This window comes from Acomys minous (assembly GCF_964271855.1).
Source record: "Acomys minous genome assembly, chromosome: 8".
NCBI lineage: Eukaryota > Metazoa > Chordata > Mammalia > Rodentia > Muridae > Acomys > Acomys minous.
In genome coordinates, this window is record NC_140489.1 from 87,169,217 (window position 1) to 87,196,104 (window position 26,888).

Here is a 26,888-nt window from a genome sequence, read left to right on the forward strand (position 1 = left end):
AGCTTATTCTGGCTCGCAGCTCAGAGGTGCAGTCTGTCAAGGTGGCAGAGAGGTCGAGGTGGCAGAGATGTCAAGGTGTCAGGAGCTTGAAGCGCCTGCTCAAAGTAGCGTCCACAGCCAGGAAGCAGAGGGATGGACACATGCCGTTTTCAGCTCCCTTTCTTCATTCAGAGAGTCAGGATCCCACAGGGAATGGTGCAACCCACAGGGGTGGGGCTTCTCACTTCTGCTAACTTAGCCAAGATGAGCCCTACAGTCATGTCCAGAGCCCTATATCCCACGTGACTCCAGATTCTGTCACATTGACAACACTGTCCATCACAGTTGATGATGACCTTTATTTCTGGTCCATCCTCAGAGGCAAAGACCCATCCTACCTGTGCATCCTGAACCAGAGCTCTTTGCTTTCACCATAACCATCCCTTCCTCTCAAGGTCAGTGAGTCTGTGCAATCAAATGTTCCATGCCTGCCCACTAAATAAAGGTGTCCTGCCTGCCAAGATTTATGGGGCATGGTGAAAATATGTGCTGTCGACTTACCACATAAGTATTGAGTCTTCATGGAGCAGACATGTCCCCATGAATTGAGTCCTAGGGGAAAAAAGTCAAGACACCAGTTCTACCACCCACTGACCAGGCAGCCTTGAGACTGTTGGGATAACCTCACTTTGATCCCACTTGATCCCTTTCAGTGCTGGTAACCTATGGTTCTCCATTAAAAGAACATTTTTAAGTACTGCTGGAACATAGGATGAGATCATTAATAAACTTGGTAGAAACAAAAGGAAAACTTTATTCTAAGGAGCTATGATTTTCTTAAGATTGCTATGATATTGGACGGTGGATCTAAGTAACTTCTTGAGAGTCGGCCCTTTGTGTGTGTGGCGGGGGTGGGGGGGGTATGATCCATTTCAATCAACTTGATTAGAGGCCATTAATGAGGCATATTACAAGTTACATTTCTCCTCAGAAGTGGTCTCTGTGAAGAGGCCCTGAGAGCTGCCTGAGAATCACTATATACAAATGTCCAGGCTCCAGGCTCCAATATTTTCCTCAGGAATCCCTCATTAGAAGGAAAATGGCAGCCACACTCACCTCAGATCTTCACTTCACTGCTTGTTTTGCTTACCTTTGCCAACAAAGCCACTTCCTTGTCCTTGAGGCACCTCAGGATCCCACTTCTTCCCCCTTCTTGACTTTCATTTCTCAGACCTTCTCTTGAGCCACTTCCTTTGCGTTAGAAACAGCTCCCACTTCCTGTGGGCCCAGCACCTTTAGAGGTTTCCCCTGTAGGTAGTGCTAGCTACAGTTTTGACACTTGAATCTGAGGAGCTTTCCAAAGCCTGCTGTCTACCATGACTAGAAAGCTAGCAAAGTCAGTGGGTTCTTTATAAAACATGCAGTGCACCGGGGCAGAGGGGGGGTTCTGTCCTGTCCCCCCAGGTCCAGTGTGAGATGGTACAGACCAACCAGTTCCTATCTCAAAGATAAAGAAAAGACTCCTCAAATGGGGAGCACCTGAAACTGCCACCCAATGCTATTTTTCCCAAGATATAGGGATATGGCTCACTGTTTGAATCTCAACTTATTGTCCTTCTCCTGTGACCACTGTCAGCCTCCTCGCTTTTATAGTTAAATGGTACCCCCTCTCTATTACAAAGTGGGTCATAGATTCTGCTGGCCAGACAAGCAAAGTGCTGTAGAGACAGAGAGAGAGAGGACTGCTTCCTGGGTGAGGAAGGAAACACCAAGGCTAAGCCCATTCAGCTCTCAGGAGCTCAGAGGGGCCTGGAGCAGTGGGTGGCCCAAGACTAAAGCTGCACAGCATCAACAGCAATGGCAGTGGACTATGTGCTTGGTGGCCGGGTTCTGTGGAAGCAAATGGGTCTTTATTCCAGGAACATGGTCATTTTTGCTCCCCATTTTTTGCAGACATAAACAGTGAGAGTGAGCTCTCAGACCTCAGCTGAGAAGGTCCTTAGTGCAGATGATGGAGGATAAGTATCTGTCTCTGTCTGTCTGTCTGTCTGTTCTCTCTCTCTCTCTCTCTCTCTCTCTCTCTCTCTCTCTCTCTCTCGCTCTCTCTCTTTCACACACACACACACACACACACACACACACACACACACACACACGCTAAGGTTCAGGGACCATTGTGGGAGAGAGAGCAGAAGAAACACTCTAAGAGCCAGGGGTCAGGAAGGACCACAGTAAAGCCCCTGCTTGCGGATGTGAAGAGCCCAGTGCTCCGCTGTGCACTGTGCTCATGAATTCATGGCGTTCGTGGTTGCCTGCACTGGACCTGCTTAAGAACAAGCTAGTCAATGCTCCAGCCCAGATCATGCTTATAAGACATTCATGAGCCCCTGACTGTAGCTGAGGAAACAACTATTTGCAGTTGGTGTCTGCTGGTGAAGGGAGTCAGGTTTTTGTTTTGTTTTGTTTTGTTTTGTTTTAAGGGTGTGGCTCCTGGTAAATAGAGCTCACTTTAGTAGAATATACCCATGAGGATATGGGTAGCATTGAAATCTGTGGGGAGGAGGAACATGAAGTGGGAACGTGTGTAAAATTCTCAAAGAATTGAATATATATATAATTTTAATTTTTTTTCCAAAAGAAAGAGGCTGGGTGTAAATGTTTTCCATCCCCACTCTGGGAGAGCCAGGGCTGTCTGGCATGCTGCCACTCCACGGCCCTCTCCCAACAGTGTCCTTTGTGGCTCTGGAAGAAAGAAGAACATGCTTTTCCAAGGCTTGCCTTGCCAAGGCCCATTGGTATTGCAAAGAGGCCCCCGGCTTTGCTTCCCTCTGTCTGGAGACAATTCTTAGAAGCATGACCTGCTGTAAAGCTGCCAGTGGACTTTCCCTTCAGGACAAAGGGATCTAAGTTCAACCAGCAGTGACTGCACCATGGTGGCCATCATTCCTCCCCAGGGCTGTGGATGCTGCTCCCAAACGCACTGAAATGACAGTGCCTGCCTTTCCAGATTCAAAAATCTATAGAATCCGGAGAAACAAGCCGACTGCAGGCCCAGTGAGAAGACAGTCTACAGAGCCAGGGCCTCAGGGTCCAGGCCGGCTTTTCCCCAAACCCCAGGCTCAGTTGGCCAATCACGTGGACTTGGCCCTTGGCAGTGCCCAGGTGGCCAACACCTGAACTTCCTGACCAGCTGTTACTAGGTGACACAGGCCTGGCTGATCCTTTTAAGGAAGTGGAAATGTAGCAAAAGACAAAAGCTACAAAGAAATGGGACGAGGAGTGAACAAGGTCAGCCCCCAAGGAACCATGGGTACTGCTGCAGAAACAAAGCCCACCCGGGGTGAAAAGCTGGGGTTGAGGTCTTTTCAGCGCCCCACTGAGCAGGTACTAGGACAGCAGCGGAGCGGGCAGATGGTTGCTGCTCTGACAGCTGTAAGCTCTGTGACCTTGAAGCGGTTCTTTCGGTCCTATGGACTTCTGTTCTCACATGTGTAAAATGAAATGATAGCACCTACCTCCTAAAGGGCCCGTACTTCAGGAGATGGTACAGGGAAACCTTTCTGTGATTATATTGGTTGCTTTCTCAGTGCTGTAACAAACCAACCGACACAAGCAGCTTAAGGAGGAAAAAGGTTTCTTCTGGCTCTCGCAGGCACCAGGCACAGAAAGCCCTACAGAGGGGGTCTGAAGCAGAGGACTACATGGCAGATGCCGTTGGGAAACAAAAAGAAATGTATGCTGCTGCTCCTCTCACTCATTTGTTTTTATTCAGCCCGGGACCCCAACCTACGGGATTGTGCCACCCACGTGTTGGGTGTGTCTTCTCGCCTCAGTTCATCTAGAAACTCCCTCATGACGGAGGCTTGCCTCCGGGGTGATTTGGGATCTGTCAAGTTAATCAATACTGATCATCACAGCAACTGAGAATGGAGAAGCGGTATGGTTGTCATCGTGGCCAGCGCCCCTAACGTGAGTGGGTGACTGGAAGGTCAGAGGCTTCTCAGGAAAAGTCAGGTAGTTGGGCCCCACAGACCGAATGTGAAGAGAGGCACCTTCCCCTTCCTAGACACCTACAAAAAAAAATCACCCTTGGGTGCTGTGGGCCCCTGAAGAATTGCGAGAGAACCCAGAAGCATGAATTTGGTGTGTTTCTTAAGAGAAGTCGCAGGGCTTCGCTTCGCTTCCCTTTTGTTTCCAGAATCCAGGGCCCAAGCAGACACCAACTAAGACCAGGGCCAGCCCCGCTCCAGCCTGCGTACACCAGGTGCCAAGAAATTGGTAAAAGGCAGAAGACTTGCTCAGTTTCTTCACCTCCTGCCCTGCGGCAACCTGGAAGTCCTGCTCACCTGAGCTCCCCACCACCACCTCCCCGCCTCCCCGGCCTCCCGAGCCAGCTCCTGGGATCGTCCCCACTGCATTCACCAAGCAGAAGATCCTTGAGCAAAGGTGATTTTGCAATGACTTGCAGGGCTGCGAGGCGAGAACTTTGTTCCTGAAACCAGGTGCCGAGGTGACAAATACTTACTTCCCCTTAACGGTTGGGGTTTTATCAAGCAGAGAATCATCGGGTCTGGTGAACACTAGCATCATCAACCAGATTGAAGCGAAAAGGACATTCACAGGGCCACAACGCCAGACCCTGGCCTGTGGGTAGTTTCCGGAACTAACGTGGCCACTGCTTTCAGATTTCAACAGCTTCACCTGAGCACACAGCCGCCTCTTGGCATGGCTTTTGAAAATTACTTTAGCTTAAGCAGGGTCCAGCTGCCACCTGCTAGCCCCTGGTCTGTGTGCAGGGCCCCTTTCATATTCAAGGTGTTCATTTCAAGTGCGTTTAGGCAGGCAAACCCAATGGGGGCATTATCAACGCTATCTGGAGACTAGGGGTTGAGGTGCGGGGAGATTTCCCAGCCCTGCCAGACAATGCACAATGGCAGGGATTGAGACTAGGAGGACAAAGACACAAGGCCTTTTCATTTCACTTCAAGGGCAAGTTCTTTTTGGTTGGCCAGCACCGTTTGCCAACCCCTCACCTAGGCTTTCTCCCCAGGGAAGAAGTCTCTCAAAAGAACCCATAAAATGGCTTTTGAAGTAAGACAAACCTTTCGCAAGGTGAGAAACCTGGCTTTGTTATTGTCTTCAGGAGGAAGGAGAAGGGACGGCTGGAAATATCCCCAGGGGTGGGGAGGATGGGGGGATGGGGGTGGGGGGCATGGGGGAGTGGGGGTACAGGGGTGCAAGGGGGGGGACACAAATGACATGAAGAGCTTCCTCCAGGGACCTGGTCCTCTCTCCATTCATCCACCCAGAATGTATTAAATAAACTCACCCCCCCTCCCTGGCACTATGGGAGCTGCTGGGTATTAGCATGAGTGCCTCTGGTCTGCGCTCATGGGGAGCAGTTACAGGGAAAGATGGAGAGCAGCACATGATTGCAGCGACTTGGACAGCAGAGGTGGAACCTGGGGAAAGGGAGCCCGCGGCTGCATTTGGGAGTTCAAGGCCAAGGCCAGGGGATTTCACTGTATGGGGGCAGGGAGAGACAGGGTTAGGGAGGGTGACAGCAGCCGTGCAGTAGCACGTGAGTTCCATCCTCTCCTGTCCCTGGGCCTCATTGGAATGTCTGCCGCTGAAGGCAAGGCAATGGCTCAGTGGGTCAAGTGCTTACTGTACGTGCGTGAGGGCCTGAGTTGGAGGCCCCAGATCCCACTTAGAGCCGCCACAGTGGCAAATGCCTGTGAGCACATGCTTCTGAGGTGACATGGGAGGAGAAGACAGGAGAGTGCCTCAGAAGCTGTCAGGACCAAAAGTAAAGAAAGGGTCAGGAGCACTTGTCCTCATCCATTGTGAAAATTTTTAAGAAATCTACTAAGGCCACGATTCCGTCACGGGCTAATTCGTTTTCTCTCTGCTCTTGACTGAAGCAGCATGCCTCTATCTAGTACTGTTTCTGCTGCTGATTAAAATCCACGACTACTTTGGGGGGAAAAATAGCCAAAGTGTCCATTTCCTTCAAGATCTTCAGATAGATTTCTGTGTTGTAATCAATTGAGGAGAATGACTGAGCTCCTCCCAGGTGCATATCCTGTTTGACATCTGTAAATCAATCTGTGGAAATGTAGCTAAGGAAGAGGCAGTGGGCAGCACTGTTGTCTGCCTTCCCTTTCCATTTCTGTATGTCTGTCAGTTTGGAGCCCAGGAAATAAATGCCTCAAGAAAAGATCTAGCCAGTCGTAGTTGCCTGGAGCTTTACTGGCTGTGCAAAGAGCCTGGACTGTGGAAGAAACCCGGGCAACACCATTTAGCAAGAGCAGCAAACGATCTCAATGGGGACCAGATTTTCTCCCTCCCCAGGGAATGGGGGTGCATCTATGAGCTATTGGGGTGAATTCCACATATAAAATGTCCTCAATCATGACATATTTTAGAGGACCAGTGGGGGGATGGAACCAATAATAATTGGACAGTCTCCCCAAAACCACGATGGCTCAGCCACCCAACAGGATGTGCCCTGGGGTTCTGTGCTTCTGAGCAACTGAACCTCCTGGGAGCTCCTGGGGGTTGGGGACCAGCTTCCTAGGGGGCTCAGTGACAACATGGGCTCCGTCCTGTCTCCCAGCTTGCCTTAACTGTGTATGAACTCTTCCTTTAAGGGGACAATGGGGTGAGCAGGCCAAAACTACTAGTTCACTGGATGCTTGAGAAATGTTTGCCATTGAAAGCTGTTTCACTTCCTGCCTGATGCCTCAAAGCAGCTCTTTAATTAAGTTAGCCTTTGCTGTTGCTAATGCCATGGTGTGGCTGCCTCATTCCGCCCAGTTTTCATTTTCAGAACTGGGTTACGATAATGGAACACTTGGTTTCTATTGCTTACAATTATACTTCAAGGCAGTTCTACTAGGGGGAATAGTCATGGACGTCAGAAGGACAGAATAAGTGGAATCAAAGGAGAGGGCCAGCCACTGGGGACCGAGCCAGCAGGCAGCAAGGACAACTTTTCACCCTGCTCTGCAGAGGCCTGGTTTTCATGAGCCGACCTTGCTCTGTGGGAAACTGAGCCCTTAGACTTCCATAGATGGAGCAGCTAGCATCCACCCCCCAAGAGCAAGGGTCACCTCATCTGACATGCATCTTTGCTCACTAGGGTTGGCATATGACTATCCCTGGTGGCAGACACCAAAAGAAACACCCAAAAGATAGCTTTATCTTTTCTAAACACTGCCAGAGTCCTGTCACTGGGGCCTGCTGGTGGCTGAAAGATCCTGTTGTTGCTAAGAATCCGAGTCCTCCTCAGTGCTCACAAGTTTCCGCACCAGATACACAATATACGATGTACACTGGCTCCTTTAATCTTCCCGTGACACACTGCTATCTCTCCTTACAGATGAGGAAATGTAGGCACAAAGTAGCTAAGGGACTTCCCCTGGGTCAGCTGCTAACACAACTTATACCCAAAGGGTATGTGAATATGAGTCCAGCATGCCATTCCAGAGCTTTCTGGTCTATGGCTACCACTCTGCTTAAGAAGACCTACTTGCCAGCAGTGTGGGGTGCATTTGTTCATTCAGCAAAGAGTTCATGAAGGGGCTCCCACACTGTAGGCCTTGGAGATGAAGAGATGAAATACATAGAGTATTCTCCTCCCAATAAGATCAGGCGTGTTCAGGGTAGCATGATCCGGCTTTATTCGTAACAGAAAAGATTCCAGGTCCTTTACCTCTCTCCTTGATCTTCCAGGAGAGATTCAAAATCCTATCCTTGGCCCTATTATAAACCCCCTCCCTCATCCCAAACTATCTACAAACTATGGTGTGCATCATTTGTCTACCCGATGACCTCTGCTGCCTTGCTCCTGGCTAGAAGAATTCTCTTTGAGCCAGAGCAGCCACGGGCCAAGCCCCAAGTCCTGAGCACCTTTGGTCAAGGCTTTGTTGGTGTCTTTGCTTCTCTCATTCCAGCCTCCCTAGTAGTTAGCAATACAACATCACCCAGCTTTGGCCAAGAGACCAAAGAGCTGGGGTGGGTATATAGAAAACATTGTTTTCTGGACAAACTGAGGTAAAGTGGATCTCCGAATGTCCCCCTGTGCTCCCCCATGACCTTTGTTCTGCTTTTTGACAACTAGGGCTGTAATGGCCATGTAACAAACAGTCCATGAGACCTCACAGGCCAGCACTGGAGTGGAGCCCCAGAGAGAAAGGTTTCTGATGGACTACATCATGTCCTCTTAGTCTCATCCCCCGACAGTAGTCATGCCCCACATCACCTGTTTTTCCTACAGCATCCTATTTCCTTCATGGCTCCCTAAGGTCAGGAGCCACATCACAAGCCTGAGTGCATGTTGGGCACTTTGGATGACCACAGGTCTCACAGGACCAAATCGGTTCCAAGTGTTCAGAGCAGCAATTTCACAAGGGAAGGAGAGCCCGCAGACTGCAGGTTTGATGTGGCTTTGACAAAAGCAACTCAAACCAGTTGAGCAAATCAGGCTCGATTTGTGGCCTGCTTTCCTTGACGGCATCTCCTAAAAGCACGGCTTAATGACTCCATGAACAGTTGCGCTTTTATTGGATAAGCGTAGTAAAAGTGTACAAAATAACTCTCTGCTGAAATGGAGAATTCTTTGGCAGCACCTGAACCGAGCTCATTTGTGCATTTTAAAACAATTTGCACTTGGCCTTGTGCTGTGTTGTTCTTGCCCACACTGCCCCGGTGGTGCCAGTGCAGGAATACTCCACAATGGCGCATACGCTCCTTGCCAGGACAGCCCCATCACCCATATGCCCTCCTTCCTGGCCAAGTCACCTAACAGCAATGGCACAGGTCTCTTGAAAGGGGTACTTGACAGCTTCCAAGTACTTGGAACGCAGAAGCAAGAACTAGGACAAAGGGAGGGTACGGACCAGATCAGGGTTTCCAACGAACCCCTCTACTAGCTGTCACCTGGTCATCATGTTTTTATGGTGATGATAATGCTGATGACACTGGATATATTGCTGGTGACAGTGACAGCTGGAATGGTGATGCTGATGATCTTAGCTTCCTCAAGGTTCCCCCCCTTTCTTACTGGGGGCAGTGAGATTGTCTTTGCAGTTGTTTGTTGTCCTTTCTACTGATGAAGTGCACCTAGGCTGAGGGCCATGGAACCTCCCTAAAGTAGACTCAGAGTTGAAAAGGTGGCTCAATGGGTAATGTGTTTGCTGTACAAATATAAGAAGCTATGTTTGAATCCCCCAGAACCCACATAAAACCAGATGTGGTAGTATTAATCTATAATCCCAGAACTTCTACAGTAAGCTGGGAGCTATAAGCAGGAGGATGCTAGAAGCCTGCGGGCCAGTAAGCCTGTCCCGTATAACAGCAAACAATAGGAGACCCTGTCTCGTGGGAAGTAGAAGGTGAGGACCAGTCGACACTGGAGGTTGCCCCTGACCTCCACACGTGCACTGCATCACACAGGAACACATCGTAGACAAACAGGAAAGCAAACTCGGAGAACACTGAAGTCTGCCCATCAGGAAAGCTGAAACAGTCCTGGCCACAGAGAACCAAGAGACTCCCACAACCCTCTCCTGGTACAGGGCCAGCAGATTGTAAACTAGAATTCATCACTTTATCCAAAGCTTTCAGAAATGCCTGCCAAAAACCATCTTGGACCCTTTATCAGATGAGAGACCACACATAGCACGCGGACATGTGCAGGAATGCGTGCACGCCGGTAGGCCAGTGCCGGAGTGGTTATAATGCCCTTACCCCTTTGCTAGGATTCTGTGAGTGGAGCTAGTCAGAAATGTAGACAAGGCAAGGCCTTAGGAGGTAGAAAGACTGCACAATGGGCTGGGATGCCAGCTCAGACTTGGCTCGATCCACAGTGTATTCCTGTCTGTTTCTGACTGCCCTCTGGGTCTATGACTGGTCAGGAGAAGGAGGCAGAGGCCAAGAGGTGGCCGTATTTACATTCTGGTCCCAGATGTCAAGGGACAGTGGCCCTTGGGGCCTACCCTACCTCTGCTCTTTGCCAAAGTCCACAGCACCAGGATGAGGGACCCAGCTCCCGAGGTCTCCATGAAGGAGATCTGGAACGACACACGCTACATTCTCAGTGGCTGACTCACTTCTGTTAGTTGAAGCATTTTGAAATATTTTCGAGGTCAGACATGATCATTATAGAAAATTCGGGGAAAGCAGAGCACTCTGGGAAAGGAAAAGGAAATTGGTTACAAATGTCTCTTGGCCAGGTAGAACCATTCTTTGTGTCTTGGTATATATATTCTTTTACACACACACACACACACACACACACATGCATGCACACACAGAGACACACAAATATGTACAGCTATGCATATATTAATGATGGCAATCCGTCCTGGGAGATGCACTTTATCATTTTGTCTTTGTTTAAGCTCCCCAGAGTATACTTACACCAACCTAGCTGGGACAGCATGGCAGGCCTTGGCTGCATGGCACAGCCCATGTCCCGTATGCTTTACACCTATGCAGCATTGTGCCACACTGGACGCTGTGGGCAGCTATAGTGCAGTATTCATGTATGCAGCCAAGTTTGTGATGGCAAATGCATACATAATGCTAAGCAGTGTGTTGAACTACAGAGAATGGGACCATGCTACTACAGACTGATAGGAATTTTCTGGCTCCGTGTTAACCCTACGTGCCCACCAGCCCACATGTGGTCACTAGCCAAGAACTCCATCTGAGAGTCTCTCCCCCCCACCCACATCTCTCTCTCTCTCTCTCTCTCTCTCTCTCTCTCTCTCTCTCTCTCTCTCTCTCTCTCCTTCCTTCCCCATCTTTCTTCTCTTCATAAATACATACACATGTCATGTCTACATACATACATATATGTGTTTTTACATGATGTATTAGATATAATAGCTTAATTAAATTTAATTCATTTGCTAATTTCTGGCAACAAGGCCAGATCTTTCTTAAATAAACAATGCTATGTTTAGGAAGTGTAAACCAAGGCCCCTTTCTCAACTCTGCTGAGTTAGCACTTCCCCTCAGTGTTAAATCTACTTTCCCATAACAAGACAACAGCTAATCAATACTTAAACTTATAGTTAGGAATGAAAACATAAGATATTTCCAGAATGTCTGAGATCTAAACAGTGAGTTAGAGGCTGGGGAGCTGGCTCAGTGAGTAAAGAGCTTTCTGAGCAAGCACGAAGTTCTGAGTTCAAATCCCCAGAGCCCTTATGAAAGATGGGTGCCATAACACACCTGTAACCGCAGCACTCCTACAGAGTGACAAGGAGCAGAGACAGGAGAGTCCCCAGATGCTCACAGGCCAACCAGATGTGCAGCAGAAAACAACAAAGAGACCCTGTCTCCAACAAGCTGGCAGGGGAGGACTGAATCCTAAGGCTGCCCTCTGACCTCAAAATGGGTCACAGGATGTGGTGGGGGGTTGGGGGTACCTTTTAAAAAGAGTAAATTAGAAGTCTAAATAATCCAACTAGTCTATCATTCCCCGGCTGGACCTTCCTCTTTAAGCATCTGCCTAGCCATCTACTAGCAAGTACAGCTAGCGACTACCGTATGCATATGTACTCGGTGCGCTGTCTTAGACCATGCAAGCTCTGTGATGTGGGTAATATTGTTTTTCCCATGCAGACACCTTTTTTTTTTTTATTGTGGTGAGAACTCTCAATATGAGATTGCCTGTGTTAGCAGACATGTAGCTGTTCAAGAAATTACTGTTGCCTAGAGGTCCAGCATCTGCAGTTTACCCGAGGTGTTTCAGGGAAACTCCATGCCCTCTCCCCTCTCTCCCCAGGCCTGGTAATCAGCTATCGGCCCATCAGCTCGGTCCATGAATGTGGTTGTTTCCAAATGCTACACGGACATGAAATCCTATAGTGCTTGCTTTCTGTGACTGGCGTAGTTTGCTTAGTATAATGTCCTCAAGGCTTACCCATGCTACCTTCTTCTTGAGGGCTGAAAATTTTTCCATTGTCTGTAGGGGCCATGTTTTCTTTATGCATCTTTCCACCAATGGACATTTATTAAGGCTGTTTCTACGCCTTTTCTACGTGAGCATTATGATTAAGCCCATTTAACAGATGAGTCAACTGAGGGTCAGAGAAGTTAGGAAACCTTCAAATTCAAGTAACCTAGTCAGCGCAGGCCTTAACTAGCTCTCCACCTCCTCCCTGCCTACCTTGTGTACCTCAAACATCAGCAGCCATGTGGAGGGAAATCACCAGAGTCCCCGTTCCCTCTGGTACACCTGCAGCCTGCAGGTCCTGCCACGCTTGCCTCCAGGTAGGGAACACAGAGGAAGGCAGGCCAGGCCAAGCCATCCTGCTCCACAGGCCCCATTCCACTACTCCATGTTGTCCTTCTCCAGCCTGCAGTGACAACTGTCAAGGGGCGTTGCTTACGGAGTCTTGTTCCTGCCAAGTGGTAGGTGTGGCCTGGCATGTTTTGTACCGCAGGCCCTCTGCCTTCCTTGGGCTGACAGTGCTCAACAGGCTACTGGCTTCCAGGGATGACCTAGCCAAGGAGCAGAGAGTGGTTAAGAGAGGAACCACAGCCAATTAGGCAGGTTTTTACAGACAGGAATCCCAGAAGGGAAATCTGGGCCATCCTCTTGGAGCAGGGATAGAGACTGCCTGGGAAAGATTCACACAGGAGGAGCTGCTCTTGTGGGGTTAAGACCAGACAGGAGAAAGAAAGAAGAAACCAGTGGCCACTCTGGGCATCTCTGCATCTCTCTGAGGATGAGTGGGCTGAGGCAGTGTGAAGGTGCCCACCCACCTGGGATGCCCCACCCTCAGATCCTCCTGAGGAACCCATTCAGTGCAACTCACAGAGTACAATTTTCAACGCAGCTCTAAAGCACAAAAAACGAGGACTTGGGTGAAGAAGCCTTTGAGATTTTCCCGTCTGGCTGGGAAGTGCAGCCAGGAAGGTTAGTTAGGCAGTCCTAAGTAAAGAAGCTTTCGGATGAGTGTGAATAAGCAGCCTCTGCTGTCCCCCTTACCTAGGAACTTAAGGGCTTAGCAGGAAGTCCCCTTTACCCAGACCACTTCCCAGCATTAGAAAGAACAGGACATCCTGTCCCCACAGCTCTGCAAGGTCAAATCAACCAGCAGCATCTCTGTCCCCTTTTCTCACCAGAGGCCAGCATGACCTCCTCATCAGCATTCTGTCGGCTGGGCGGTGAAGCTGCAGGAATTGAGAAGTAGGTCACCCCACAGGCTGGGAAGGCTGCTGTGTGGTTTCAGCTAACTAGGTTGCTGGAAAGCCCCCCTGCCCACAGTTATCCCCTGAGTCACCACCTCACGGTGAGGCAGCAGGCTCCCTCTGTCAGCATCTCGATTTGGTAAAGGAAGCATCGCTCTCACTCCCCGGAAACTTTCAAGAAAGAACCTTCCAGAAACCAGCCTTGGTGGGGGAGCACCTGGGAGCACAGCTGAGGACGACTCAATCCCTGTCCTAGATTCCCCCGTGCTCCGGCAAAGCCAAGCAACTAGGCCTCAGAAGCTGGAAGCAGAGGTGGCCCAAAGGCATGGGAGGTTATAGGTGGCACGGGCGGGGGTGTACATAGAGGGAAGCCTGGGACCAGATGACATCAGGGTAACAGCCACCCATATCTAGGTGGCACTTGTTTAGATCCCTAAGCAGACCCAGAACAAGGGACGAGGACAATGTAGTATTGATCCTCTCTGTGCCCACGTGTTTTAATAAAGAGGTGGCATTTTTACCTGAAGATGCTGGCAACAGGCTGGTTATCTTCTGGTGGGAAAAAAATTATGTCAGAAAGCCTCAGCACCTCTGGGGCTGCTGAGTCCACTCAATCAGTAAAGCGTTTGCAAGACCTGAATTCAATCTACAGACCCTGTATAAAAGGAAGGGCGTATGTTATGGCTCTCATTCATGATCCCCGTGATGGTTAGACAGAGACAGGCAGAGGCCTGAGGCTTCCCAGTCAGTCAGCCTAGCCTACTTGGAGAGGTCCAAGCCAATGAGAGTCCTTCTGTCAAGAAGTAGACAGTATCTGAGGAGTGACACTCAAGTTTGTCCACTGATGGAAACAAACATCCACAGGCATCAACACACACACATGCACACTCACGTATGCACACTCATACACACGAACATGGACATACACACACACACACGCACACTCACACACACACACTCATACACACACACACACACACATGCACATTCACACACGCACACTCATACACACGAACATGGACACACGCGCACACGCGCGCACACACACACATAGAGTCCCTCTGACCAGGAGGATGTGGAGACCACTTAGAGATGAGGAGCCCGGGAAGAAGCTGCAGACACACAGAGGGCACCCATTAGCCTGGGAAAAGAATGACCCAGGAAAGAGTTCGCTTGGAGGAACACAAGCTCACACAGAAGGTGACTGTGTGACAGACAAGGGAGAAGCAGAATTTTTGATGGGCTGAGGGTGATTCCGTCCATACGCAATGCCTATTGTGTCCCTGGGTACATGACCTGCATCATTGTGCTGAATCTCTGCAGTTCCCTGATATAGGACCCAGGCTTGTCCATGTTTGGGGAGGGGGAGGTGCTCATACACAAAAAACATCAGACTACGGAGCTGAGAAGTGCTGTTTGAGGGTAACTGCTCCCAGAATCCCTTGTTAGCCCAGTCTGGTACATCCAGCTTCAAGTGTCAACTAGAAGATCTGGATGGATGGCATGGCTCGGCACAGGCAAAGGGGGGAGGGGTCAGCATTCATAGCCAGAGGAGCACTCAGGGCATTGTTACCCGGTAAAGTTTCTGTAGTGTTTCTAGAATGTTCTGTATTGTTATTGCTGTACTTACTATTGTTGTAGGTGCTTAAAATATGGCTACTTGGAATTTTTAACTTTTACTTCATTCTCATTAACTTAAACTTGAGCTGCTATATGTGGTGACTTGGTGGCCAGGCTGGCCGAGGTAGATCAGATTTGAAGCCAACATGAATGGTGCTTAAGGCACAGAAAGCTTTCACTTGGCCTAGACCCACATGACCAATGATGTCTGCTTAATGGATCCAAGTGCCTGATCCTAGTTCTTGTCCCCATTTCTTGGGGTAACAAAGGTAAAGGAAGGAACCATCATCACATGTAGAAACCCAGGGTACTAGAGTGGGGAGATGGCTTCGTGAGTTCTTGCCTTGCAAGCATGGCTTGGATCCCCGAAACTTGTGTGAAAGTCTTGTTGGCTCATACTTGTATTCACAGCACTGGGGAGAAGCAAAGATGAGAAGAGCCGTGGAGCCAGCCAGTCTAGCCAACTCAGAGGCGGTAGGTTCAGTGGGAGACCCTGTCTCAAAACATCAGGGTGGACAGCTCCTGAGGAGCAATACCTACCATTGTCCTCCGTATACACACACACACACACACACACACACACACACACACACACACACACACTCAAAGAAAACCAAAACACAACACTCAGTTATGGAGCTCAGGTATATAGAAGCCCCCATCCCTCTCCCAAGTCACCCCACAGCGTAGGATGAGAGCACCAGCCTCAGGGTTGGGGACCACAGGTCAGAAGTGAATTCAGAGTGTATATGATTTCCCCCAGAGCACATTAAAGTGAAGGAAAGTGGACCATGCACAGTTTCTAAAGGTGGGTACATACTTAGGGGACAATGTGGGGATAATGGGACTCTAAAGGAATTCAAATGAAATATCGAGGATACTAGGAGGAAATTATCTCATCTATTTTTCCAACCACCATTTTCTTCACATATTCATTTCAAGCCAAAGGAGAAGAAATTCCCTGGCCATCAGGGAGTCCATGTATCCTGAGACACACGATGCATGACAGCGATTGCCTGAGACAGTGGCTCATCTGGCCCAGGGCAAGGGCAGAAAAGTAAAGGTGTCTGTGGGAATCTGACCCGGGAGGGAATGCGACAGGAGGAGAGCGGCTGCTGCCTAGCACACAAGAGAATTTCCCTTGAGTGGAATCATCCTTTGAGTGGCCTCAGTGGGTTCTGAGTGGAGAATGGGACCCATGTCGTCTGGGTAAACTTGGGGAGGTAGCCTTAAAAATGCAAAGGTCTTGCTAGGAGTGAGGTGAAAAGTGCCCACTACAGGCCTGAGAGATGAAAACCCAAGCTCAATGCCCCAAACCCATGTAAAAAAAAAAATCTAGATGTGGTGATGCATGCCCGTAACCCCAACACCTGGGGAAGCAGGAATAGGAGGGTCCCTGAGGCTCACTGGCCAACCAGCTAAAGCCAAGTGGACAAGCCATGAGAGAGATGCTGTCTTAGAAAACAAAAGCAACAGAGTGGTTGCACATGAGAAGAGATTGCACTTCAGATTGACCTTTGGCCTTCACACAAAGCCTGCACCCATGTACATGCATGTGCATATGTGTGTATCCATGCCTATGTGCACATACTTATGCGTATACACACACACAGAGAGAGAGAGAGAGAGAGAGAGAGAGAGAGAGAGAGAGAGAGAGAGAGAGAGAGAGCCCTAAAATCCTGAATGAGTGAGTGGCTCCATTGTTAGTTCTAATGGGGAATAACTTAAGGTGTAAACTAGAGGCATCCAGAGATGTTCATTTGCTAGTCCATTAAACTGTCGCCTGCCAGGGGTGAGCACATGTGTAATTAGGGTTCATGGCATGCCATATGTCATCCAGCCAGCCCCTTCTAAGTCCATTCTGTTTCTCAGCTGCAAATTGAGTCTCTTCAGAAAAGGAAGCCAAAAGAAAGTTTCAAAAGAAGAGACCTGGGGCTCACAGACAAATAGTATCATTGCCCCGAACTCATTGTTTCAAACACAAGATTTTATTTGGAGGAAAAGAAAAAAAAGTGCAATTATGTCGAGGTGGATTGCTAAATTCTTTGACTTCAAACTCAATACTTTCTGCAAGATTTCACCTGTGAAAGCTACAGCCTTTAATTACTGCCTTGCACGCTAAGAAAGAGACGCTTTCTCTCTGAATGGCTAATAACTTTATTGGAAGAGGTAATTATAGATCTGATGGCGACGGTCAAAACCATGCAAGTTTGTGGACAGCAACCTTCTGGGTTTTGAACCTTGAAAGTGGTTCAATAGGAGGCACCCCCTCCTCCAGCACTCTGTTTATTTAGATTTGTTGAATTTTCTTATCTTTCCCCCCACTCTCTTTTTTTTTAAGGGGTGGGAAGGGAAAACATTCAGAAATCGGTTAGTTCCTGGATGAATTTCTCCCTTCCCAGAAAGTGAAGAAAAAAAAATTGTCTCCTGTAATTGGACAGTTTGATTGGAGGCAGGTGGTGCCGAGCGGAGGCAAGCAGAGCCACAAAGCCATCTTGGCTTCAAGCACACTTCCCCAGCTCCGAGTTCCAGCAATACAACATGGAAATTGGCTCCCCAAACGCCAACAATAAATTTAGTCCCCATTTCCCTAACAAGTACCTTATCAGCGACAAAGACTTTCAGCGCGCAGACCTTACACCATGGCAAAGCTGGCCTGGGGCACGCCCCTTCTCGAGCCTCAGTTTCCCAAGGCATGTTCTCGCCCACACAAAACTGAAGTGTATGCACGAGTCTGGAAGCAGTCACTATCACTTGAAAACAGTGAGATTTTTGTCTTTTCTGAGTAAGCTGGCCTCTGTGTGGCTCATGTGGCATTATCTTGAGCTAATATTTGCTTGCAATAGGTTTGAGTAACAAGCCAAGTCAACAGGGCATCCCAACACAGATGGCAAACGCCAGTCCTGAGAAAGGGGCCAGGAGGAGGGGTAAGGGAGAAACTCCATCCTACTCTTCTACTGCTTTCGGGCTAAGTCCCCGAGACCTTTATTTCTCTTCTCCAGGGCTAGCTCATTCATTTTATCCATCCCCTACAGATGAGCCGACAACAGCATTCCACTTGCTGTGCAGAGAAAATGATAAGAGAGCCTGAGCCCCAGAGAGGTTAATTGCTTTGGCCAGTGTCACACGGTAAGCCAGAAGAGAAACCACAGACCCAGACACTAACTATGTATAACAGTTTTAGAAGTAAAGAAAGCAGGCATGAAGTATAACTATGTATAACAGTTTTAGAAGTAAAGAAAGCTTCACATACATGAAGCCTTGGGCGTGAGCCCCAGAAGCACATGAACTGGATGTGGTGGTGCAGGTCTCTAGTCCCAGCACTCAGCTGGAGGCAGGGGAGTCACAGTGTAAGGGAACCCCCAGCCTCAGCTACATGTGCGTTGAAGGCCCGCGTGGGGGAAAGACTGAATTAGTAGCTCCATTGAATTGCCATCCTTCATACACGGTGACAAGTCAGTCGCTTCAGGTATCTCCCCAATGACCTTTACAACTTGCCAGACCCCTTACAGGAAGAGAAGGAAGCGCAGACAGGGATGGGTCAATGGCAGAGGGGTCACACCTTAATGGGACTGCTTAGCTGCTTTCTCTTCACCTGAGGACCTCAAAGATGGACTTGGGGAAGCAGAGGCCAGGGGATCTCTGTCCCTCTTCTCAACTTGGCTACATTGAACAAATTTTTTTCTGCTTTATAATAATAATAATAATAATAATAATAATAATAATAATAATAATAATAATAATAACTAAAATAGATAGCCAGATAACTTCCAGATTTGGCATGTTTTCTTATTCATTTCTGTCCATGCTCAGAGTTTTCCAAATGCACTCTAGATCAATTTTAAGTTTCGTATTCATTTGTAGAACTTGAAGAATAACCTTCTCTCAGGCCAACAGAGCCAATTAACCAGGGCCCAGAGGAGCCTGTGGAGAGTGAAGTGCCAACAAAGGACCATACACGAACCGGCCCTAGGCCCCCTCCACAAATGTAGCCTATGGGTAGGTCAGGCTTCATGTGGGTCCTCTAGTAAGGGGAGTGGGAGCTGTCCCTGACATGGACTCTGCTACCTGCTTTTTTTTTTTTTTTTTTAAATCACATCCCCCTGGGACTGCCTTCCCAGGCTGCAGGGGAAAAGAACACACTTGGTCCTGACAAGACTTGATGAGCTGGGGTGGATAGGTGGGTGGGGGCTCCCCTTTTCTGAGGAATAGGGGAGTGGGGAAGGAAGAGGGAGGGAGGGTGGGGCCAGGAAGAGAGGAGGGAGGGTCAATAACCAGTATATAAAGTAAATATATTAATTAATTAATAAAAAAATTAAATAATAATTTTTAAGTTAAAGAAAGAAAAGAAAAATAACCTTCTCTTATCTCAATGGATGCAAGCTGAAGCAGTCATTGCCCCTTTTCTGTGTTTCCTAGCAGTTGGATATCTGTATCAAGTTATTCTGCGAAAACTGGTTGGAGAGTTTGCTCAGGGCCTCGGAATTGCAACACTCTTGCTTGTTCTTCCAAGCCCTTGGCTTACAACCCTGACCTTGCTCGTGGGACTCTCAGAGCCTAAGGCTTTGGGGAAGACACTGAGTCCCCTTGAGTGGCCAGGATACTTCTACAAATCTCATTGGCAGACATTATTCCCTGATGGCCAGCTAACTAGCATGAGGCAGCAAGGATGAGTTTCTCCCAGCCTCTTAGACAAAGAACTCTTTTGCTTCAAATGAACAGCTTCATGTAGCTGGTACCCTGGTGGCTGACGGTGACAGGCAGCGCAGAGAGAAGAGGGGTCCAAGAGAACATTTTCCCAGAAGACGGTTCACTGATTAAACCTGTCTGAGGGAAGACTGCACTTGTACAAGGAGTGCTGGCTGAGAGATAACTCAGAAATCTTGGCAATACTACAGAACCAATATTTTTACAGAGGTGACACCATCTTAAACAATGTCCCCAGTGTGCAGGCTACAAGTGGCCCTCTATCCACAGCCAGGAGGGTGACTGTCCTGCCACCTCTTCTGAGAAAAGAGACTCGGGGGCGGGGGCGGGGGGTAGACAGGAAATAATAGTAGGGAGTGAGAGTGTTGGGGACACAGACAGGAAAGCCATTTCAGGGCTCTCGTTCTGTAAGGAAGCCACCTCTGTCAACCCGCACCAAAGCTGGCTTCCCCAGGTAGAAACAGGCTACGGTGATGTGAGCTCAGAGGCCAGATAGTCTGCTCGATTTGTTTTTCCAAGCCTGTGTGGAAACAGCCAGGAACAAAGGCAACAGCACCCTGTCATTTCTCCTCCTGTGTTCTGAAGTCCCAGCCCCTCACAGACAGGTGCAAGGGCACACGTGCCACGGCCGCCTCCATCTTTGGCCCAAGCTCTTTCTCTGGAGCATTGCCACTTTGTCCCTCAGTCTGTCAACAGCAACCTCCTTCTTCCTAGAATATCACTTCTTCCCAAAGCCTGTACCATTTCCCAGCAGAAACAAAACTATCCAAACAAAGCAACAACAACAACAAAAAAAAAAAAACAAATCCAAGCACCTGCCAACTCAGTCCACAGCATTGTCTAGACTGGGTGGTCCAGCTGGGGTGAGGGAGAAAGCACCCACAGTCTCCTGATGTGCAAATCCCAGGTGGGCAGGGAGCTGGAAAGTGGCCCAGGCCATATCATAGGGTCCTTGGTTGAGACTGAAGGACAAGCGATAGGGCCAAGGGACAGTGGCATCTGTGCATCCACTATATCTGTTTGCCAAACCAATATAACCAAAGCCCCGTGAATGGGATGACTCGTACAACAGACATGAACTCTGTGGTGGTTCTGAAGGCTGGAGTCCATAATCAAGGTGTGCTGTGTTCCCGCTGAAGCTGAGGACACGCCGGGAACCCTCATTCACCTCACCATTAGGTTACCCTGCCTTTTTTTTTTTTTCCCCATTCTTCAACAAGGTACTATGAGCCATGTTTGGACAAATGATATGATGTGCCTTCCCTTTCCACAGTAGTTAACATCTACGCTAGAATCGCATCCCTCTCAGCCGAGTCCAGCTCTTCCTTTACCAGCAGTGTGCCAAGCTGAGTGATGTCCTGAAGCTGACGACCTTGTCATTAAAATGCAGAGTGACGGTGGCCCGTTCTCCTAGAGTTCACCCACCACTCGCAGCCAGGGCCTGTCTGCACGGTTGGCAGTCAGTGTCCTGTAGCTGTTGATAATCTCTGTGCCTGCACACGTTTGCAAAGCACCAGGTGTAAGTCTAAAGGCACAGGTGAAAGTAAAACCAACGGGGTCCCCACAACAGTGTGGACCCCAACCAGGCACTCCGTTTCATCATTCCTGATAGAGGAGTCCCCAGGGTGTCCTCACACATTAACATGGGGGGAAGATGTTCCTGTTACACGTGTCAGATGAGACGGGGAAAGGACACATTTGAGCAACAAGGCCGCTTCCTTCTAGAAATTAAAAAAAACGCCAACCATCTCGGCACAGCTGCAAGAAGCTTTGATGTCTTTGAGGTCTGGGAGCTGGGAGAGATGTCCGTCACCTGAGCCTCAGGGATCCTGACTAGCTTCAGCCTCAAAGAGGGCGACATGCAGCTGCAGGGCCTGCCCTTGGGCCAGGCGGCCTCCCGGTTCCCTGAGGTGCCCTTTCCTCCCTCTTCTCTCAGAACCTACCTACCTCCATAGAGTAGCCTCGGGATCCAGATCCTGTGTCCTCCACATGCAATCCCGTGCAAAAGGTCCTGCCTCAAAAGGACGCCCGTCCTCTTGCTTTTGTATGGCAGGTCCCTGTTGGGAAATCTACCATGCATCCCTCATGCAGCTGTGATCTCATGGCTCCATCTTTAGTGCACCCCTTGGCACAGATACCCTAAGAACTAAGAACACAAGAAGATGTACTCTTAACAAGAAACAGATCTTGAATAAATGAACCAGGAAAGGGGGTGAGGGTCTGCCCTAACACATCCGCCCCCCAGGGCCTCCCACCCACACCCAGCCCAGCATTTGTGACTGCTAGTCGTCCTCTGCAAAGACGGGTCAGGATGGCTTGGACGTATGTCTAAGAGGAGCCTTGGTATTGCTATGTATTCCAAGCTGGCCTCAACCCCCAAGTTCCGTGAGAACCGGCATGCGCCCCATGCCCAGCTCCTGAGTTCTCCTCAGCTCGCACATTTGGCAATGTGTGGAAAGCCACAAGCACCAAAGCAGTGAAGCCTTGTGGTCAGGCTGCAGCACAGACTTGAAATGGGCTCATTGGAGCCGCAGCACCAGCGAGGTCTTAGCTGCAGTTTGACCTGGAGAGCAGCTTGTGTGAAATTGTTGGGACTAGAGACCCAGGTCTACCTATGGCTCTGGGTGCTACATGCCTGTGTTCTTGAGTGTCACACACCTATCCCAGGTGTCCCAGGTATGTACGCCTGTGTGTCTAGGTCATGCATGTCACTCTTCCCAAATCCCACATACCTGCCCCAGATACTACACACCTGTCTTCCTGGGTGTTGCATGCCTTTATTACCGAGTCCCACACACCCGTCCTGCAGACTGCACACATGTGTCCTGGGATCCTGCAGTACTGTAGAACTGACTGAGGCCTGACAGGCAGCCCTTGGTCAGAGAATGCAAACACAGTCCCTGTGAAGCACCACAGTCCTCACTCGGTTCTCACCATAGTGCTGTGAGCTACTGCGGTCATTCCCATTTGATATCTGAGGAAAGTGAGGCCTGTGGAAATGAAGTCACCTACCCAAGGTCACCTGCGAAGAGGTGGCAAAGCCAGGCCCAGGCCAGATATTGGTTCCAGACCTCACATTTCCCCTGCCAGAGTCACTTATCCTCCTGGTAAACCAAGTCACCACATGCTGGGAAGAAGTGTCTATAGCCATTCGGCACCGAAGCATTTAAAGTGACTATATCCTCCCCTTTGACCCATCAAGTACCTTCTGGGAAGCCACCCAAGTGAAACATCCTAGAATATAAGGAAAAACCATTATGCATGAAGGTGTTTGTTGCCTTATTATTTATTGAGCACACACACTACATCCTGAGATCCCAGGAGACACATAAATCTCCACCCCCAGGCAGACCATGCAGCACAGAAGAATATTAAACTATGTGTTCACTTAAAAGACACAAGACCAAGAGGAAGAGAACGCGGAGCTGTGCGTTGAGCCTCTGAGTGAGGGCAGGAGCACGCAGCGCTGGGTGTTTTGTTTTCTCCGACTAGTCCTGCTTGCGCACAGCTGCATGGGAGCTGTACGGCTATCAGGAAGAAAGTGGAAAATGAGAACAACCAAGGTTTTGTCTGCTGAACCTACAATCAAAGGATAATTACAACTGTTCGAGAAAACTGATGTGTAGGGGAAACAGAACAAAACTTGCATCGGCACGTACAAGGCGCTGACTTCTGGAGGGAAACTTCTGGGTAACAGCTCGTCCCTTGGCGTCTTACCTTTCGCATTTTGAGTTTTCCGGTAGCAAGCATCATGGGAGTGCTTTGGGTTTTGTTTGTTTAAATAAAACATATACTTCTTTTTTAGACATATTTCCCTCTTTGACTTCCCACCAGTTCCATACATCCATGGTTGTGGGAGGCGTTGGATGCTAGACCATGGGAGCCTCTTCAAGTCTCTATCACAAAGCCCAGGACCTAGAGGCCATAAAACTAAGCAAACGCCCCTATGACAGAGAGAGTGTGGCCATATAAGAGGACTGTTCCAGGACAGATGTGACTGTGGACCACAGCTTAGCTCCTTTATGGCTATGTGGCCCTGGGGCACACCAGTCCCTAAGTCCTATGCACATGTCATAGACAGTAGGGATGCAATCACTGAAGGTCACCATGTGCACATGTCATAGACAGTAGGGATGCAATCACTGAAGGTCATCATGTGCCCATGTCATAGACAGTAGGGATGCAATCACTGAAGGTCATCATGTGCACATGTCATAGACAGTAGGGATGCAATCACTGAAGGTCATCATGTGCACATGTCATAGACAGTAGGATGCAATCACTGAAGGTCATCATGTGCCTCTAGTTACTGAACCCCTGTCACTTGGGGCCACTGTGACGCTTTGTTACTTTGTCCTCCTCTATCCAACAGATGTCACCGCACCCATCTCCCACCCAGTACGAGTGACTCTCCATGTCTGATGAATGAAAGGGTAAGGCCTGAGAGCTGGTCAAGAGACAGCACATGGCCTACGCAGAGCTGGGTCTCTCCCAGAGAAAGCCCCGGCACAGTCCTTCGCTGACAGGACCTGCAAGGGGAGCAGCTGTGATGGATGGGCAAGCTCTGGCTGAGGCTCTCAGCTCTGGGAAGCAAGCGCCACGCCCAACAAGGCTGAATTTCCACGGGAAGACAGCCACGCCCCAGCCCTGCTTCCAGACTACTCAGCCTACAGGGTGACCAAAAAGAAAGCCAGGGGTTAAACAATGCACATGACAAAGATATCAGATGGCTGAGGTAAGTGTGCATTTCCCCGTGACCCTCCAAGTGACTGTCACATGATAGGTGGTGACAGCCATTAGCTTAACGGTGCCTCAGACAGTGAAGGAAGGACCATGATAGAAAAGGCCAGAACTCTCAGCCGCCATAGCAATGAGGAGGGTTTTTTGTTTGTTTGTTTGTTTTTTGGTTTTTGTTTTGTTGTTGTTGTTGTTGTTGTTTTGTTTTTGCCTCATGGTAGGTAGACACAGCAGAATCTCAAGAATCTAGCTCTTCTGTGCCTTCCCAGTGAGACTGATCGGACAAATATAAGTAGGTAGGAGGTCTAGCCCCAGCTCCACCTGGGGTAGGGGTCTCCGTTCTCTAGCCTCAGGTCCAGCTGGCCTAGAAGACCATCATGCCGGTCACTGCATGGTGTGACATGAGGATGACACATCCCTACCCCTCTTGCCAGCTTCTTTCCTCCCCTTTCAGCACAGCTTTCTAACCTGCCACACCTTCAGTCTGGCTGAGTTCACCAGCTCATCAGACAGAGCCTGCCTGAATAAGAGGGCCATGGATGGAGGAGCCACACCCCCCTCCTCAGAAGACATTTGAGAAAAGGGTGGCTGTAAGGTACCTATCTCCCAGGGTGTATCTCCCAAGTGGACAAAGGTCAATTCCAAGATCCAATGTCACCTGTTCAACTTGCAGCCAACTGGGAGCCATGGGGACAAGAGCACAGTGGCCACAGCAGAGTCGGTGCTCACCAGTGTTTAGCCTCATATAGGTGGACTGACCCCTCACAAATCATCTCATCTCTGTTAGTCTGCTGGGACTTCCATACAAAGTCCTACGTCAGAGGTCTATGGCCCGGAAATCCAAAAGCAAGCTTCCTCCCGGGGCCTCTTTCCTTGGCTGACCCCTTGTCTCATGGACTTACACCTTCCTGCGCGCCTATGTCCTACCTAGTCTCTTCTTATTAGAACCACAGTCTGACTGAGACGGGCCACCCCAATGATCTCACTTTGACAGAATCTCTTTAAGGCTCTAGGTCTAACACCTCCAAACACAGTCACATTCTGGGGGGTAGAACTCCAGTTTGTGGTTGGGGGATACGACTCGGGTCCCTTAGATGATCAAGGGAGGCCAAAGGACAGGGACCTTTCCTGAGTTTGAGAACAACCTGGTATCAGAAGCAATGGTAGGGCACTGAGCTTCTGAGCCACAGCCTTCCTCTCCCATGACTGTGGAACCCACACACAGTCTCAGCAACATAGTCCACCAAGATGAGAAGGTCATAGGGGTGACATGTTGGTCATCTCTGTGGCTTCTGGTAGCTCTTTTAAGCCCTCCAAGCCTGAGTCTTCTCATCTGTAAAGGAAGAGTTAATCCCAAACTCACCAAGTGTCAGTCTTGGATGTCTGCGTTGCTATGCACTATGGGAGTGAGGTTGAGATGGTCCAGGCACCTAGAAGCAGTAATGGAGATCCAACCAACATGGACACCAGATGAAACACGCTTCCTGTGTACTTTGGATGCTGATTATGGTGTAATTGGATCTCAGGTAATTCTGACATAAAAGCAAGGCCTCTGACTCAAGGCTGCCTCAGACTGAACCGAGCCAGCATCCCAAGAGAAAATAGCCTGCAGTTCTTCTGGAGAGTTCAAGGCCACGAAGCACCCAGAGGCCTTAGGGACGGTGTTTAATCTTTTCTACACGTGTCACTTACCAAGGAGGGGCCATGTGGGAACAACACTCTAGAAGACAGAGGCACCAGAAGTTCCAGTTGGTGTTGTTTTATGTGGTTTGGCAACTTCCCTCTGTGCCCCTTCATTGCTCTCCTGGAGATCAGAGAGATGATGGTTCACTCTTCTGAGGCAGTGTGGTAAAACAGGAAGGACACGGCCTCGGGCATTCAGGGGCATGAGTAGGACCTCTGAGTGGCTGGGAACAAGTGTCATCACTATTCCAAGCATGAGCTCTTCGGTTGACAATGGGAGATCGTAAGGTAGATGCCACACCTGTGAGATGCTGGGCGCAGTATGAGACAGGCTGGAGTGAGCGTCCACCAAGTCTTTACGTGAAGCTTGAGGGAGAAGCTCTGTCCAAGAATGAACCTCTGGCGTGCGTCAGGCAGGACACCCAGGCCTGCTCAGCTTCAGAAGATTCTCCTCCTCGGTGCCTCCAATGCGCGCTTAGACTATGGACTGTGGCCGCAGCATCCTGAACACACCCCAGTCCCCTCTGCGAGTGCATCATGGCACTCAGCATTCTATAGGTGATAAGCAAGTGCGCGTGCTTAGTTAGTCCCGTGTCTCAGCTAGCACCTCGACTCATTCACTGTTCAGACAGGCTGGAATGAAGTGAGCTGCTTTGATGCCCTCACTGTGTTATCCTCTGAGTTTTCCCTTACATGACATATGGTGTCCCGCCCCTAATGGGAGCTGCAGTGGCATTCCAGACTGTGGCAATGAACTCACCACTGGCGTTAACCTTCAGATGACTCGGTAACTGCTCAGGTACTGACATTCAGCCACATTGCTCATTCCCTGACCTTACGCTATATAAAGGAAAGAGAGCAGGGATGGATGAGGTTGCTGTGTTTTTAAGTATACATAAAAGTATACAAGACATATCACAGTGTGACTTATATGATAAATAGAGAAATAA

The 26,888-nt window shown here is 49.3% G+C and overlaps 1 protein-coding gene across 2 annotated transcripts in view; it reads right to left on the bottom strand.

Annotated features, from left to right (window-relative positions):
• LOC311604087 (uncharacterized protein) overlaps nt 1-26,888 on the bottom strand; it is a 207,919-nt gene that overhangs the window by 126,230 nt on the left and 54,801 nt on the right. Inside the window, exons 4-5 of one of the 2 annotated variants that reach the window (XR_014781377.1) lie at nt 25,619-26,778; nt 23,677-24,185 (exon numbers count right to left, since the gene is read on the bottom strand). The exons of the other annotated variant lie outside the window; for it this stretch is intronic. The gene's annotated coding sequence lies outside the window, so the exon portion shown is untranslated. Of the gene's footprint in view, nt 1-23,676; nt 24,186-25,618; nt 26,779-26,888 lie in introns of those variants that run through there. 2 annotated transcript variants of the gene reach the window in all.